The following is a 6,119-nucleotide window of genomic DNA, read 5'->3' on the forward strand; positions in this document are numbered from 1 at the left end:
ATACTAGTGTTCTTGTTCTATGAACGAGTACTCATTTGGTGGAAATTTTAATTTTTCTAGACTATCCTTAAATGGCATCACATATGTTGTTGTCAATCTGTCCTTGAATTGACTCATACGCCAACATTTTGAATGAGACTCTTCTTCGATCTCGGGTCAACTACAAATCTAGCCTACATAATTTTCACATAAGATCTTACGTATTAATGAAAATGTATATTTTACAAAACTTGAAATGTCGATGGCAATTGTTACCTTGATTAGTTCATAAATTTTGTCCTTTATCTTTTTCGACACCGTAGGCCAATCGAAGTATGTAATCAAAACATGGAACCATACAGTTGTTCCTATAAAACTCTTCAGCTTCATTGCATTTTGACTTATTAGTTGACCTAACTGGTTATACTCAAAAACCAATCTTCGACGCTCACTTCTAACACAAGTTATTTTCTTCATTTTTATAGGACTACATTTTCTCTTATGTGTACTGTTTTCCCCTCTTTCATCAGGTGTAGTAACATCCTGTGAGTCAACCATATCTACAAATCTGGTTTCATACATAAAACAAGAGACGGTTAGTAACAATACTAATCTAATAGTAAGAAAAAAAGATAGTTTCAGAACCACAAGTGGAAGTTAATACACTAGAAGAAATATGACCTTTAATGTCGGTTGTAAAAAATGAAAACGGATCTTTAATGTCGCTTTTTAAAATGCGGATGTTTAATGTCGGTTTTAAACCGACATTAAAGATCTATTTTTTTTCTAACCGACATTATAGATATCAAACATAATAATTTTAAGTTTTTTTGGAGTTTCATATATAAAAGATATATTTAGGGTTTCAAACCCCAAATCACCGCCGCCGCTGCCTCCTCCATCTTCACCCAAAAACCTTCACTCCCAACAATGGCTACCTCCTCCCTCTTCAACCCCACCATTTCTTTCCCTTCTCGCAACCCCAAGCTTCAATCCACCCCAAAATTCCGCAACCCCATTCTCAGAATCCCTAAAGCTACCTCTGATTCCTCCCCCTCTCCACCAACTGACGGCTCTCCCCCATTGTCCACTCTCAAGAACCGTCGTTCTGCCGACGAGAACATCAAAGATGAAGCCCGTCGCCACTGTGCAGCCTCCGGAGAAGATCGGAGCAACTTCTCGGCCAAGTACGTCCCTTTTAACGCTAGCCTCGACTCCACTGAGTGCTACTCTCTCGACGAGATCGTTTACCGAAGTCGATCTGGTGGGTTACTCGACATTCAACACGACATGGAGGCATTGAAGAAATATGACGGCGCCTATTGGCGAAACCTCTTCGATTCGCGCGTGGGGAAAACTACGTGGCCTTATGGTTCCGGCGTTTGGAGTAAGAAGGAATGGGTGTTGCCGGAGATCGATCCTGACGATATTGTCGGCGCTTTCAAAGGTAACTCAAACTTGTTTTGGGCTGAGCGTTTTGGCAAACAGTTTCTGGGTATGAATGATTTATGGGTTAAACATTGTGGGATTAGCCATACTGGGAGTTTCAAGGATTTGGGTATGACTGTTTTGGTTAGCCAAGTGAATCGGTTAAGGTATGACTGTTTTGGCAAACACTTTCTTGTGAGAGGAACACCTTGTACAGTGTTCACAAAATCTAACGAACCCAAGTTTGTGGAACAAAGAAAACTTCAACAAATTTATAATAGGAAGAAAGTTTTATGGAAGAAAAATGTTTATGAGAAAGGTTAAAAACCAATTCGAAGAAAAAACATATTTATAGATTCATGACCATTTGGATAGTCTATTCCTCAAGTTGGTTAAAATTTGAAATGGTGTCTATTCATAAAGGAACATGCTACTCATGGAGTTAAAAGGATACAACCCTATACGAATAGTTGTCTACAGTTTATTCCAATGTATACAATATACATGGTGAAGTGGACCAAGAATTTTCAACCTTGTTAAAAAAAAAGGATTTATGTGAAGGTTAAGACAAACAGAAAGGTAAAAGATTCTTCTCCTACCCCTCTCTCAACCACTGATAAAGAGCCTAGTTGAATTTGAATTTAAGAGCTAGCTCATGTGAGCAACAATAGAACGACTTTGAATATATAAACTATACAAGAGAAAATGATAAGTATACAATGCTTTAAACTTCCCTTCTTTTCTATGTTTATGCTCAAATCTTGTCTTCATCTTTATTTTTTGTTTGTTTCAAATATTTGGGGAATGCGATTTTGGTTTTGAAACTGATGGAGATGAAATTAAGGAACCAAATGATGAGTGTTTTCAAAAGAAGACGCAACCATGATGTGAACCGAACAGCTTTTAGCTATTGAGGATTAATTTTGGTCGAGGATGGTTCTTTCTTTCTTTTATTATTATTATTATTATTTTTGTGGGTTTTGAACTTTTGTCCTTCTCAATAGATACACCTACTTGACTTGGCCAAAATTGGTAATTCTGATGGTTCCTTAGTTCATCATTCCTCTATGAAATTTTAGTTTTGATTTTAGAAGTATTCTTTCTCTCAGGACTTCCAAATCTATCTTCATACTTCATTTTGATTGACATGGTTTGGATGAATTAGAATAATTTTCAATAGTTTCTGGATGGTGGGGTGGTTAACAAAGTTTGTTGCATGTTTTCTCAATGTGCAATTGTGTTAATTCTAAAATTTGAATTTGTAGTCGCAACTTAAACCATTCACATTTTAAGTGATGGATAGTACAGTTAACATGGATGTGGACAAGACTTTTGTTCGAGATTTGGACTACTGAAACACAACCGTGTCTGGCTATGAGGTAGGTGTTATTCTATGTTTGGATCATCTTTTAATGTATCCCATTTTAAGTGGTTTCTTGTGAATTGAACATCCCCACAGAGTGAAAGAAAAGTTGAGGTACAAGCACTTTCTGTGTGTATTATATGTGGTGTAAATGAAAGTCAATGATTTTGGCTGTTAATTCCTCCCTTTTCAGGGGACACTTTCTTTCTCCTATGAGTCCCCACAGGCTATAGAACTGCTTATTACTATGCTTGACATGTTTGTTTGCAATAATGGAGATGATATCAGATTAAATGGTTTATTTTGATATTGCTTGTAGAATGATTGAAGTCATCAGATTGAAAGCTAATCTGTGAATTTGCTACCAGAAGTCGTTTTTCTTTGCTCTGCTCAACTTATCATTTTGCTTGGTTTCTGAAATCTTGAAATGATTGACCTTGTCTACTTTTCATATCGATATCTTTCTTGTTCCTTTATTTTTTTTGGATAAGAAACAATTTCATTGAATAAATCATTGAAGGGTGCACAAGTAAGATATTGAATTCTCATTCTTTAACATGACAGGATTGTTCTCTCTCTGAAATTGTGTTCTTGTTTATATTATGGAACCAGACAGTCATGGACTTACTAAATCATTGTTTTTTTGTTTTGCAGTTGAATGAGGAAAATAAACTGTACAAGTCCTCTGTGATGGTTACAGCCGGTGCAAATCAGGTGATGATAGTGCAAATCATTGAATTTTTTTATAATAATGAATCAAAACTGGCGAGAATGGCCAGCTTAAGTTGCAGCATTACTTATCTATTAGACATCCTATCATTCATTGGCTTAGAAGTACAAAGGAAAAACTCGGTTAACGCTTGCATATATTATCAGCTTTCGTTTTGGAACACTTCCTTATGTTGATTGTCTTCTTATGGTAAAATGTAGTGCTGATTTTACTGCAGGCATTCGTTAACCTTGTTCTTACATTGTGTGATGCTGGGGATTCTGTGGTTATGTTTGCTCCGTATTACTTCAATGCCTACATGTCTTTTCAAATGACTGGTGTCACTAATATATTGGTTGGTCCCAGTGACCCAAAAACACTTCATCCTGATCCAGGTTAGTCTTACAGGTTGATTTTACATAGCCATGTTACTTTATTCAATTCTTAAGCATTATGTCTTTAGCTCGTCCATTATGACACTTGCTTTTGTTCTTTCATTGCTCTTATTATTTTAGAAAAACATGTGGATATAATGATGAGAAAAGTACTAGCAACTTCTGGTCTTATTATGATGTATAATTTGGGACTGGAACTAGAAAGTCAAGCTTCTGCATATCTGCTTCAGCAAAAGTTTAAAACATATATATTATTATTACAAAAGAGATCTTTAGTTCAGCATAAACTCTTTCTCTGGTTTTGTTTATTATTTATTATTTTAGTTAATTTTTAATGATGTTTATGTTTACTTGGAATGAAATTCCATTGGTGACGTAAGGGACATTTTTTCTTTGCGCTACTTATGCTTACGTTGGACTACAATAAGCTTTACTTTTCAGCTTATTGTGTTGATGTTGCTTATTTCTTTATAGATTGATATTGGTTTTCATAATAATGTTATGTAAAAAAATGTTGATTATTCATTTGGTGGGCAATATTAAGAACTTTTCATCCTTTTCTGCAATTTCAGTACTTCAAACAGCTTTGTTATTCATATAAATGGTTTATTTGGATATTGTTTGTAGATAATTGAAGTGATATCGGGTTGAAAGCTAAGCGATTGTGTAGAAATGGTCAAGCGACCGTTGAAAATTGAAGACTGAGAAGGCATTTAGGATTTTTAATTATTTAATTCTTGTATTAGAATTTTTTTTTCATGTACTATTGTAGAAATGTATATATAAACATAATATTAATATTTTATTTTGTGTATTCAAATGTAAAAGACAAATGTTATAGTTTCTAACATAATATGAATTTCATTGATTTGTTGGCGTGTGAAAAACATATTTATCTACATTGACCCAATGTCGGTCTATAGGACAATAATGTAACAATTAAATAAAAATAAATTTGTAAAAATGAATAAAAAAACTAGGCTTTAATGTCGGTTTTAAACCGACATATCAGAGTTCAACCGACATTAAAGAGCTTCAATAACACTATCAAAGATGTCGGTTGAAAACTAACAAACCGACATTAAAGAGGGCTTTAATGTCGTTTTTAAACCGACATTAAAGCCCAACCGACATTAAAGGGCTTCAATAACACCATCAAAGATGTCGGTTGAAAACTGACATTAAAGGCCTTTAATGTCGTTTTTAAACCGACATTAAAGAGGCCTTTAATGTCGTTTTTAAACCGACATTAAAGCCCAACCGACATTAAAGACCTTTAATAACGCTCACAAAGATGTCGGTTGCCAAGTGACATTAAAGGCCTTTAATGTCGGTTTTAAACCGACATTAAAGGCCAAAATTCTTGTAGTGATAGTAAAAAAACGTCTCCAATGTTGGCTTTGAAATAAATAACGAAATTGTTCTTACACACTTACTGGGGAAAATTCATACCAACTATAATAGAATACATAGTATGTAACGACCCAACTCCTTATGCTGAATCGAAGTCATTACTAAATATAGAACAAGTGGTTTAAGTCTAAAAATTTTATTAAAAGCATACGGTTCAAGAAATTCATTTATAAAAACATAAACAAGGTAGTCATGCAAAAATGTGTAAACGTTCTGAAATCCTACTCGGGCCCTATCTACATAAAAGATAGTGAAAAATAAAAAGTACTCAAACTCAAATGCTAAAATCTGAAATAAGAAATAAGCGGAAGCGGTAGTCCCTATGGCCCTCCTCGGTCTCACTTCGGGTCGCTCGCCAGCTTGCCCTTGCCCTTGCCCCGTCCTCTACCTGAAAACATGAAATGGAGAGAATGAGTATAAAAATACTCAGTAAGGGACCCACTACTAGTCCCACTAGGTGCCTGTTAACTTCCTGTTAGAGTCCTGATAACTGGTACCCAATCTCTGGCACGTTCCCGAACACGTGCAATCATGCGCTCCCGTAGGAACGTAACTCTGGTCTTCGGTGCCCGGGGACACCTAGGACAGTCGGGATGCGAGGACCCCGTCGAGTCACTCGAGTCATGTCTATATCATGCTAGACTGGCGTCCCGTCGGACCACACAGTCCTCAATAGGTGGTGATCCCGAAGGACACCCATGCAGGTACGACTCTAACAAAATCAAGCTAACAGGTACCCTAATTGCAGTAAACATACACATGGCATCAGCATATAACATGTCACATAAATCATTTCTACACTCTCCGTCCCGACATTCGTCGTAACCATAAT

At 35.8% G+C, this 6,119-nt stretch overlaps 1 long non-coding RNA gene across 2 annotated transcripts; it reads left to right on the forward strand.

The window, feature by feature from the left end:
- Window positions 1-865: 865 nt before the first annotated feature.
- On the forward strand, window positions 866-4,761 carry LOC127148997 (uncharacterized). Of its 2 annotated transcripts, XR_007820168.1 has the most exons (5): window positions 866-1,426; window positions 2,716-2,786; window positions 3,425-3,484; window positions 3,718-3,874; window positions 4,502-4,761. It is a non-coding gene; the product is annotated as an uncharacterized LOC127148997 (long non-coding RNA). The 2 variants fall into 2 exon arrangements; XR_007820167.1 differs by lacking the exon at window positions 866-1,426 and having other exon boundaries at window positions 1,871-2,786.
- The last annotated feature ends 1,358 nt before the right edge of the window (window positions 4,762-6,119 follow it).

The sequence above is a fragment of the Cucumis melo genome, chromosome 4 (genome assembly GCF_025177605.1).
Source record: "Cucumis melo cultivar AY chromosome 4, USDA_Cmelo_AY_1.0, whole genome shotgun sequence".
NCBI classification, from domain to species: Eukaryota; Viridiplantae; Streptophyta; class Magnoliopsida; order Cucurbitales; family Cucurbitaceae; genus Cucumis; species Cucumis melo.